The sequence below is a fragment of the Empidonax traillii genome, unplaced genomic scaffold, assembly GCF_003031625.1.
Source record: "Empidonax traillii isolate 1590-97213 ecotype Southwest subspecies unplaced genomic scaffold, ASM303162v1 scaffold535:size1322822, whole genome shotgun sequence".
NCBI classification, from domain to species: domain Eukaryota; kingdom Metazoa; phylum Chordata; class Aves; order Passeriformes; family Tyrannidae; genus Empidonax; species Empidonax traillii.
Window position 1 is genome coordinate 1,050,827 of NW_020955728.1, and position 12,013 is coordinate 1,062,839.

At 42.5% G+C, this 12,013-nt stretch overlaps 1 long non-coding RNA gene across 1 annotated transcript in view; it reads left to right on the forward strand.

Moving 5' to 3' along the window:
* The window catches only part of LOC114064357, a 1,484-nt gene extending 636 nt beyond the window's left edge, over positions 1-848 (forward strand). Inside the window, exon 2 of the long non-coding RNA XR_003572738.1 lies at positions 157-848. This is a non-coding gene — a long non-coding RNA (uncharacterized LOC114064357). The remainder of the gene's footprint in view (positions 1-156) is intronic.
* The last annotated feature ends 11,165 nt before the right edge of the window (positions 849-12,013 follow it).

The following is a 12,013-nucleotide window of genomic DNA, read 5'->3' on the forward strand; positions in this document are numbered from 1 at the left end:
ATTTCTGCAGATGGCTAGGTACAAACCTTTCTTTGTACCTGCTTATATGCAAGATACCATTAGGAGCAACTTTGAAATTTTCATCCTTCAGCATGGAAATGTGCCGTAGGACAGTGGATTTAGATTTTCCCAACAAAGACATTGAGAAGGGGGAAGGTGTTTGAACTTTGTGTGTACTGCAGGATAAAAAATAGAGATACAAAATGGCAGAGAAACCCATCCTAACAACTGGCAATCATGTTATCCCTAGCCTATTCATCTGGTATATATTGTAGCATAATTCTTTGAGGAGAATTCAAAGCTAACAACAGAAATGTTTAGATTTTCAAGCTGTTTTGAGTGTTAAACATATTAGATATCTGAGGAGACATTAGTTTGTGGCCTGATATTTATTATCACAAATGAAGGCATACACCCAAAATATCAAGTGGCAAAACCACAGAAGTTTGACATATGGTTATCCCAGCTTCTGAAGGCTCGACATCTGTGTAGCTGTTCAGTGAGAGTTACCATCTCATTAGTGCAATTCAAAAATATGCCACAATAAATTTTGAGTCTCTGAAGCAGCAGAGTATTCTAATCTGACATTGCTTGCTTTCTGCAGAGTTCAGTTACTTTGTGAGAAAAAATTACATCAGCACCCTTAAATCTATAGTTGTTCTCTAGTTTCATATCCCCTGTCTCTCTCAAAGATCAAACTTTTGGAAAAAAAATTTTTAAGTTTTCCTTAAAAACTACAACACTCTGAGATGATTATGAAAAATCTCAGAATACTTTTAGAATACTTGGGTGTTTATTTGAGCATTTTTGGAGTAATGTTTTGATTAAAGCACTAAAGTGACTCGTGTGTTTAAGAAAAATGTGGAGTATATCAATATTGCTAAAAATACTTTGACCTTCTATTTCACATATGTAGAGAGCGTTTCTCACCTTTTAAGAAGCATAATACTTAAATAACTACTCAATATACAGAAAAATATAAGTTTTATACTGTACCTTGCCTTTGCCTTATCCTTTGGTTGTGCCATATGCAGAGAAGCTCCTGGAATAACTAAAATTGCTAACTACGTATTTTGACTTCAGGCATTTGTTGGCTATTTTATTTCACAAATTTTGTTTTTATTGACAAGCAGTTCCAAAGACCTAAACTTTGTTTGACCCAGAGACCTTCCAGTCTCCTCTCAGCTGTGGGATCAGCTGCCCTATCCCCTTTTTCAGTAATGTTCTTCCTCTTCCACAGCTACCAAGAACAACCTTCAGCAGCTTTTCCCAGCAGTCAGAGTTCTTGGTCTGTTTTTCCTGCTCCCATGAATATCTCTGCTTAAGCAAAGCTGTGCCGCTGCCCTTCATTCCAGAGAGCATGAATCATCTCAACTTTGTATATTTCTGTACCTATCTATATAAAGCCAATAAGGATGGGGTGGTTCCAGTTTTATTAGGCTTCAAGCCAATTCCAGAGTATGTAGAGTTTAATATTCTATGGATTGCACGCAAAGCAACAGTTTTGTTTAACAGGAGAAGGCACAGGGTCAACTCTTCCCCATGTCTCTTGTCCTCTGGTCTCCCCAGCACAATTCACATCAATTGTGCTAACTTTTTTCAGCAAGGAAGGCATGAGTTGGCCTATGGAAAAAAATAACTATATTCTCCGTGCTTTTCTTCAGCCTCCTGTTAGGGAAATACTTGGGATTGGTGATGGAATATCCTTGTTTTGCCTGATGCTGCTGCACCACAGCATCTTCCCTGTTAAAACATGAAGGGAAGAGCTCCTGCTTCTGCAACTGTGAGTAAGGTTCTCCTGGGTTCACAAGTTGAGCAGAACAAAAAAGCTGGAAGCTGCTTCCTGGTGAAAATAATGTGTGTGTGATTTGTTTTAAAGAGAGAAATTGATTGCTGGGAGGCCATAAAAGTGTTTTGATTATCTGATGCTTCCAGAAGAAGGTGGTCTGTAGAGCTGCATCTGTTCAGAGCTGGCTCAGTGGCTGTCTCTAGGGAAGAAGGCAGAAGTCATCTGGCACATAACACTCTGCACAACTTAAAATGACAAACTTCTCATTCTTATGAAATGAGTCCTGGCATAGTTAATATACACACAGAGCAGTTGTCAGTGTTGTTCACTTCCAACCCCTGAGAATTGCTCAATGATTTCTTCAAGACTTGCTGAGGTAAGGAGTGAGAGGGCCAGGAGAAAACTTGAGGTAGTGAAGAATCAGGATCTTGTTACACAGATAGGGTCTTTATGCTAAATAAGATATTAAATTTGGGAGTCTAAAACTTCAGTGACAGACACTGGAGACTGGACAAGTTTTTAGGTAACAGATGGTGGAAGACTGCAGCTTTCATTTACTGCTGTTCTAAAGCAGTGGCTTCTAACCTCTTGCAGTGTGTAAGCCTAAAATGTTTCACCTCCAGAAGTGATCTAGCAGATAAAGGTTTTTCCTTAATCATTCTTTTTCAGATTGATAGCAATGGCTTATACTTCATAGACAAAACATTTTGTTTTCAAATGCATCTTTTCAATTGCTTTTCTGTCTTAAGGGACATGTTCGAAATTAAACTCCAGTCAAACTGAATAGCTTCAACACCAAAGATGCTTGTGTTTGTGCAATGCTTCATCCCTTGGAATGATTTATTTTTTTTAAAATCCATGTGTTTAACCTGTTGGATACCAAATTGTTAAATGAATTAGGGCATTTTCATCAAGCTTTCAAATGTGAATTCATGAGTACGAGTGTCTTCCCAGAGGCACTTTGGAAGGTAATTTTAGGAATACTCATAAAAAGCATTATTTCTTCACAGTGCCTCAGTTGATTCAATAGTCCATTCTCTCATGCCAGTGCATGAACTTCTGGAGCATTATTTTACATCATTTTCTTAGTGTTTCTTAACTCTGTTTTCAGTAAATGTGGTGGTAATTGTAAACTGCTAACCTCAATCACACTTGCACTGAGGTTTTGATATCACTAAGATTTCCTACAGTGTTCTCAGAAGTAGCTGAAATAGAAGTAGCACTAATAGTTCACTTAAAAGATAAACTGGTTACACTTATCAGAAACTTCATGTGTAATCTAGAAATGGTTATTGCAGAGTTGTAAAGCCTATTTGAATATTGAAGTACTTAAAGATTCCACTAGCCATTTATGAGCCCTTTATAAAGTGCATTATGAATATAATCTTGGAGACTGTGACTGAATGCCCATAGTTATTCAATCACTGTTGCTCTGAACTTTGTTTTTTCTATCCTGATAAAGGAGGACATTCTAATTTTTGTTCAGAACAGGAAGACATACGAGTGTTGCTTGATACAAAAAAGTGATAGTGAAAAGATTTCTTGATTATGTGGATTTTGCATGAACTTTGTGGTTCTGTACAGTTTATCTCAAGAAGATTTTCTCTGGGTTTTATGTGATCCATAAATTGCAAATTTTGTGGGCAATGAAGCAGCCTTTTACTTAAGGTACCCTATGTCTAGGGACAAGAACTGGTCCATGTCCATTTTGGGAAGGGTGCCTGAAGTCAGGCAGCTGAATGAAAACTGGTACTAGAGGGCTGAGTACCTGAGCTTTTTGGTAATGGAGACTGTGACATACCTGCCCATAACAACTGTGCAGTCACCACCTTCGAGGCAAAGGGCAATCAAACACACACTCCTAGCCTTTCCACTACTGTGTGCCTCTGCATCTTTAGTTACAATCCCAATGAGTTTCAAAAGACCTTTAGGTTCATATTGCACAGCTGCAACAATGTAGTAGTACAACGGGTAACAATAGTGTATACAGTTGCTTTTTAGAGGAGTGAAATACTTGACAGTACCTGCTGAAATGTGGTACTTGCTTATGAAAGAAATACTTGTTATAATGAAAAAACTTCATGAAATTCTCGAGTGTCTCTTCATGATAGCAGAAAAAGAATATGGATGGTTTTCAGGACCTTCAGACGTGATCCTCAATTTAAGGATGCGGTACTCAGCCAAAACAATTAAATGCAAGTATAAATACACTTCCAGTATGAATATTGGTGAAAAAATTCAGCCTCGGAGGACAATATATTGATATTCATTCACGTGGATTGTGTTAGCAAAAAGTTTGGCCTTGCAAGACGTTGAACACCTTTCTGATGCTGTACCAGTGCACCCAGCAGCTCAGATCAGGATTGCCAGTGCCACTGCTGTTCTCTCCATCTGCCATGTTTTGCCTTTTAATGAAAAAACACTGATGTGTTCTTTTATTTTACATTTTGGTGTCATTGCCTAGAATTAAAGAAGTGAAATATATTTTATGTGAAAAAGATAGTTCAAGTAAGAAGGGATAAGAAAGGGTAAGAAAGATACCTGTGTATCTTTCTATAATGTCAATATTATGCTTCCCAGAGACAAACCATTGTCTTTGATTCTCATTCACTTCAACACTGTTGAAGCACTTTGCTGAACTATCTGCCTTGTGATGAATTCATTAATTTTTATTTCATAGGACTGGAGTGATGGGATTTATGGACTGGGATCCTCTGTGTGAGACAATACTGGGTTTGACATCTGCATTTTCAGCCAATGTGTAGGCATTTTTACACTCTGAGCTTACTGTTAGTAAGGTGGATGTTCAAAACACCTACATTTTTGAGAGGAGGCATTTCAGCTGTCAGTCTGTAGCCACGATGGGGAAGTTTAGATGTTAACGTCCAAAGTACAAATTGGACTTTGGTATGTTTAATGAAGATAGTTCTCCCATTTTTGGTATCTGTTGTTCTTACAATCTTGTTTGCACAACATATTTTTCTAGAAAATACAGGACTCTTAAAGTTGTGGAAAACCACAGTTTGTTTCATCTTCCTTATGCTTTTAAGGATCTTTGACCTTAACCCACAGCCTGCCTTGAATGGTAGGGTAGATACTCTCCGGTGGTCTTCCTCCTGGAGAACACTTCACTGAGCACAGCCCCAGTGCAAACCACCCTCTATGTGGGGATGATCACATGTGCTGTTAGTTTCAAAGAGGGATAGAACACATAGAAAATGCATTTAAAAACGTGTAAGGCTGAGAGCAACACAAAAACCTCTGCTCTAATTTGGTCAGTGCAGCACAAAAGCTTGGTATTGCATGAGGTTTGGTTTGGTTGTGGATTTGGTTTTTTTCATGAGGTAATGTGAAACAATGCATTGCTTTCTGTAAACTTTCTTGGATCACTTTGAACTTGGGTTGCTTAAAAAACATTAGGAAAAAACATTTCTGAAGCTGTGTTAGCTTAGAGCTTTTCATCTGTGCAGACTGCACAGGCAGCTTGTGAAGAAGTCAGGATGCCAGACTCAGAGCTATTTGGTTTTTGTAGCTACAGAATGTGACTTAAAATATGGCATTACTGGCTGACCCATTTTTTAAGTTGCTGCCCAATAATCTTGCTATATACATAATTTTCGTAAAACTTCAATAGTGCAGTCTGGGTGCACATTCTAGCTTGAGTTACATGATTTTAATTTGTTGAATAAACTGCAGTAGATGCTCTCTTAGGAAGACAATATTTACAGGTATCATTTGCGTGTTAGTTAATGAGGTATAACCCAAATCATTACTGAGCAGTTCAGAAATAGAAGGCAACAGCTGTAATACTGAGAAAGAGATGCAGGTCATGAGTTCAAACCTTGGGATTAAAGGGATGACTTTTACTCTACTGTCTTTACTTTGTTGTGCTTGCTATAAGTAGATGGCGCATAAACCACTGTGCTTATATTTCTCTGTCTTTTTAAAATTATTTTTATTTTTAGTTAGTGAGTTTTCCTCTGTTGATATTTAAGTCTAACTGACTTAGATGGAAGCGGGATTTCCTGTGGTGATTAAAACCACAGATGCTGAGATTAAGGAAGGCCTTTTTTATTTGGTGGCACATAGACTAAAACTGGATGATGTAGAGAAGATTAGTGTGGCATCCTCAGGGCTGACAAGCAGATTTGGGAAAGCACATGAGGGGATCAAACTCTGGAAGGTATAACCATGGGAGAGCTTCTCTGGCATACGCAGAGTTTTTATGAAGACTTGAGTCTTAACTGATTCAAAGGTGGAAATTGGCTGTTGGAAGCAGAAACCTCTTTGGGTGCATCAGTGATATGTGCAGCCTTTAAGGAACATGTATATTTTTAGGATAGGGGGTTTACACCACTGATCATTACATTGCTTCCCTCGTCTCCCTAATGTCTGGCTCTGGTCCTTAGAGAGAGGGTGCAACTGTACTACCTGGAAACTATTTTATGAGTTGTAAAATCCAAGCCATGTGAAATGTGAACAATAATGTAGCACTGAAATACAGATTAATGTACAGATGCTCCTTTCTATTCCCTTTTTACTCTTACTCAGAAGACTTTTTTTGGGGCGGAGAGGGGGAAGTTATTTTAAAGGGACAGATATAATATCTCAGCACTCCTGACCATTCCCCTTTCCTTCAGATTTTAGTCATTCTGGCTTGAGGTGTCCTGGCTAAAGTTCCAGTGTTGTTTTGGCGTTTTGGTTTGTTTGTTTTGTTTTTGGCTTTTTTTTTTTTTTGGTTTGTTTTTTTTTTGGGGGGGGGTGGAGGGATTTTGGGGGTAATTGCATTCTAGATGTCATTTATTAAGGTACAGTTTTAAACACACATACTGTACACTGCTGCGTGGACATTACAACTTGTGTTCTCACTGGATGGTGGAGAGGATACCATTCCATAAGATCACAGAGGTGATAGCTTAGATATATGTGTATAAATATATATATTTATAAATACACAAAAATATATGTATATATAAATATATAAAAATAAAAGTTCTTATTCCTGTTACATATTTTGTATTCATATATACATATAAAATAAGATCTGGTTCATACAAGTAAGTTCCTTTTCTCTCTCTCTCTCTCTACATATATATATATATATCAGAAACCTTTGATTTGCAAGTTGACAAGTAGTTACACATGTATATGTATATATGGATGGCAGTCTTGCGTGTCAAACAGCATGTTCTATAAAGTAGCCTTTATCTTCTGGAACATGAGTGTTGCAGGAATGAGCTGTGGTTGTGTGAAATGCAATCCTGGGGCAGTGGGGCTGCTTGTATTAGTAAGGTCAGCAGGGTTTGCTCTCAAATTCATCCAGGCGTTACTGCACACACTAATGAAATGTGCAGCACAGAGGTATGGACTTCTACTTCACTAAGGATAATAAACAGTAAAATCTAAGGTTTTATTATAGTATATATTACAACTTTCCATTATTTGTCATCTCCTCTTTGCCTCACCTTTATTAGGTGCCACCTTGGCTCTATGAGTTGAACCTTAATACACGTATTTTTATAAAAAGGAGAATTCAAAAGTTTTTTCCCTAGCACCCTGCATCAGAATAACTGAGATTCTACATGACCACAATTATGGCTGCAGATTTCTGAGCGTGCCACAAAGAATTAATTGTGCAATCATCCTACGCTCGTCATCAGTGTGAGAATTTACAAAAGTCACCTCTTAACTTTTAAAAGTTATTCCTCTTCCAACAATGTTCTTTAGTTTATGAAATCTGGCCAGCCACCTTACTTAATGACCTGGTCGTCAGCAGTTTTAGAAAGATTATTGCCTTTGTATTTTGCACAGCACATTTGCGTAAAACCAAAACAATCTAAAAAGAAACCACAAATTGTAAAATCCCGACCACGTAATTTTTAAGTTAATAGGAAACATGAAACCTTTACATTTAGTGAAGTAACTTTCCAGGTGTCTCTGTTTTTCTAATAAACAGTTACTGTTTATTAAAATATATATATATATATACGTAAAAAGACAGTATTGTATTGAATAAAACTCCAAAACAGATAAGTTCTGTTCTTTCCCTATATGCACGCTAAGGGCCTATTCCTACTTTTTGACTTACAAAGCTTCCACTGACAGCAGTCCCAGAGGACAAGGCCATTTCATAGAAGCACAAAGAAGAGATAAGTGTAAGCTGAGTTAGTGTCTGATAATCTCAGCAGCTTTTGAAAGGAACAGGTAGTCATCAAATAAAAACTATTTCAGAATGAATCAAAACCAAAAAGCTTTTCAGGCTAAAATACAAAGCCATAATTGGGATAATTTTGACAGATGTACCAGTCCCAAAAATTAACTGCAGAGTTTCGAAGCTGGATTACCTGGGCAGAAGATCATGCTATAATTGAATTCTGATAATACTATGCTTTATCCAGCTTTGTAGAGTGCCCACAGTTTGGCTTTATCATTTCTGATAATTTTGGATTGCCTCTTCTGTTGTTGTTCCCTTTAACAAGGTAGAAATGGCACCTGTTTGAGTATAGTTAAAGGACTGCTGTGGTGAAAAAAACCCTTAAATGTGCAGGGGAGAGATTTTAGAAATAATATCAGGTATATCATGATGTATACATTCCAGTTATTTTCCATTTAGATTACATAATGGAAAGTCGATGTTTATGAATGTGGGTGTGTATTTGAATGATTTGGCTGGCAGATAGGTGTCCCTTCCTGGAGCAAACTGGAGCAGCTCAGGCATGTGTGGTGGGCTTCTGCAGCTGCTGGGGATTTAGCTCAAGTGGCTGGGACTTTTGGAATGGAGAATGCTGCTATGCCTGGGAAGTTGTGCCTGGCAAAAACATCACCATAGTTACATCAGAAGGTTTTAGGGAATCAAGCTTTGTTGCAGTGGTGAGGCAAAATGGAGACATGCACCTGGGTAAGCCTGACACCCTGTGTCACACTGAAAAGGTCAGAGGAGAAGAAAAGGGTTTGTCTCAAATGGGAACAAACCCAAGATTTATCCTTATTTTCTTTTTTTCCTAGCTGGTCTAAAAGACACTGAGGAATAATTGACAACTCTGAAGGAATCTCAGCAACTTTCAAAAACCAGTTGAGCTGGTTTGCTGTCACCCTGGCTGGATCTCTGGTGGCTTTCGTGGAGGGCTCCTCTGGAGCTTAGAACTCCTTTGGCTGCATGAGTATCCTGGCTAGACGAGCACTGAGCTCGTGGGGGTTGACGGCCTTCAGTATGCCATCCCTAAGGCTCCAGGATTTGTGAAAGATACTATGAAGTTTGGGTTGGGGGGGGATTAAATTTTTTTTTCCACCACTAATAAAGGATCAAAACACTTTGCCAGCTCGTAGGGCTGTATCTGCAGAGGTATCCTGAGAGATGGTGGGAGGTTCCCTGCAGAAGGAGGGTGTTGAGCACTGTCCCAGTCTCTGCTCTGAAGCCCTTGAGGTGAGTGGCAGGCAGCACATTTACAGCAGCAAAGTGTTACAGGGCCATAGTTGCTGTATAAGGAATTTCACCATGATTTCAGCTGTAGCTTTTGGAGGAAATAATTTAATAACCCTTTTCTTGGGAAGTATTTGCGGTTGAGGTACCTCGTGTAACAGAGCTGATTCCTCAGCTGGTTAGCAGCAGAGCTGTGAGATGTAACAGCTCGAGGAACTGTCCCCTTGGTTTTGTACAGGTGTGTTGCAGAAGTAAAACCAGCTGAGTCTACATGTTGAGCTTGCTTGTTTATTTGAGTAATTTTGGAAACATTGCCATTCCTGACACTGCAGCTGTGTTTTTGAGGTCAGCAGGAGCAGGACATTGACATGTACAGCAGTAAAAGTGTGATGTTGTGGCAGAGACGTTTAATCTGGCCTTGCAGGAATTCACGGATTTAAATGGAAAGCACCATTAACTCTTGCATCGGGAGAATGCAGTCTTGGCTCTGTTATGTACATACCCACATGCTGTTAAAGAATGAAGAATAAGTTTACTTTCAGAGTCTGTGTGTGTACACATACCTTTTCAAAAATATATTTTCTCAGCTCCTCCATCTCTCAGAGAATCTTGTCGTTGCTGGTATCCACAGCAATACGAGGTTAGCTGGCCGTGTTGGTGCAAGGTTTCCCTGCTGCAGAGCCCTGCCAAGGCAAACAGTATGTGGCAGCTCCATGTTGCTGGGTGCCTCCATCACCCCAGCACACAGCCACAGCTGCTCAGAGGAAGCACTTTTCCTCACGGGCAAGGAAAAATTTGCATTTAATTTGGGGACTGCTGTTCTCCAGCTTCGGCAAATATTTGAACATTTTGCAGAAAAGATGGTTCCTGAGATGAGGTCAGCTGGAGGAAGTCTTTGGTGATGTTTGGCTTGTTTAGGCCTTACATGATTCTCATTGTGCTTTCAGATAGATCCCAGTCATCCTATCTAATCTCTCTTATGTGTGTTTACCCATAAAAAGGCTGCCAATGGTCAACCTGTTCTTTGGAACATCTCTTTGGAACATCTGTGGCCCTTCGAGTACCTCTTCTCCATGCTTCTTCATCTCTGGAAATAAAGTAGATTTTCTTCAGAAATAGCCTTGACCCACCTAGGATAGTGTAATAGGAAATTCTGGAAAGTTAAATCAGTGACAACTTAATTCAGAGGGGAATATAAGGCTAAAATGGGTGAGAATAAAGAAAAAGGCTACTTGATCACTTTATAAAGTTAATGTACAGGGGTAATAAATGGACTGTAAAGGAAAAGCTTTATGGCGTTAAGTTGAGGGATGCCTAGTAGGCTGTAGAGTGATTTCCCTGGGGCAGAGAAGGATAGGGATGGAGCCTGTGATGTTTGTTGTGGCCAAAAGAGGCAGCGGAAAAAATGAATTACAGGCATGGCCAAAGCATTTGGGGCTTGAGAGTTTCTGTCAAGTGCAGATGAGGATGTATTTGCATGCTTTTGACAGGAGAAGAGACCTCGGAGAAGGAGCAAATCCTCTTCATCTCTCGGCTCTCCCTAGTTAGGCAGTAGTACTGATCACCAAGCTGCCCGAGGAGCAATGAGAGTTACCCAAATCACGTTTGGAAGTGAAACCGAGGGATAGTGCGAAGAGCGTTCTGTGACAGTGCAGCGGGCAGAGCCTCAACAGCAGCAACCTTGAATAATAGGAACGCATGTGAGCGGTGTCCAAGAGGCGTGTTATTCTTCCTCTAAAACCAGAGTGGTATTTGGCCCACTTACTTAATAATAGGTGCAAGAAGGACTGAAGCCTTTATTTAAAAAATAAATAAAATTATGTAAAAGCCTGGCAGGACTTGCTTTTTCTTCTCGGCTCCGGGCTGCCTCGCCTCTCCTCGCCCCGGGGCGAGGCACCTCGGCAGCAGCGGCAGGCACGGCGGCCGGGCTGCGGAGGGGAATAAATAGCCGGGCGGCGGCGCGGAGCCCTCCGCTCCCGCAGCCCCTCCACGTCACTTCGCAGCGAGGCGAGCACGTGGGGCGGGGAGATCGTATAAATCTCCCTCTCCCTGCGCGGCCGTGATGTTATCTGCTGGCACCCGTCCGCTCCGCGCAGGGAGAGCCGAGGGGCCGGGGGCGGCAGGCGGGGGGCGCCGGGCGGAGCGCTAGAGCCGCAGGGGACGGGGCCAGCCCCAGCGCCGCGGGGGAGGCCGGCGGGGAGAGAGAGCGGCGCAGCGCTGCGGCCAGCGCCGGGCGGCCGGCTCCGCGCCTGCGACCCGCGGGAGGGCTGCCGGGGCGGCGGCGCTGCCTCGCCGATCCGCGGCGCGGGGTTGGCGTTTCGGCAGGAGGAGGAAGGAGGAGGGAGCTGGAAAAGAGCTCTTGCGGCGCGCAGCGGCCCGGGCGGGGGTGGGTCGGTGCATGCGGCGCGGGGCGCACGCAGCAGCCTGCGGGACGCGGCCGGACGGGGGATCGCCGCTCGCCGCCGCCGCCGCGGGGGCCAGGCGGGGCCGCGGGGCCGGGGCCGCCACCGCCTGCCGCTGCTGCCGCCGCTGCCGCCGCCGCTGCGGCGCGCCCGGGCCGGGCGCGGGGGCCGGGGCTCGGCGCCGCCGGGCGCGCACGTGCGCGGCTCTCTCCGCCGCCGCGGGGGCTGAGCGGGGCCGGGCGCGGGGCGGTGCCGGTGCCGCCGCTGCCCGCCGGGAGCCGTCGGGCGCCGCGGGCGCACGGCAGGGCTCAGCGCCGCGCCGGCACCCTCTCTCTGCCGGCTGCGGCAGCGCCCTGTGATACCCATCGCTGCGCCTTCTCCCCCCAGTCCTTCTCTTTTTTT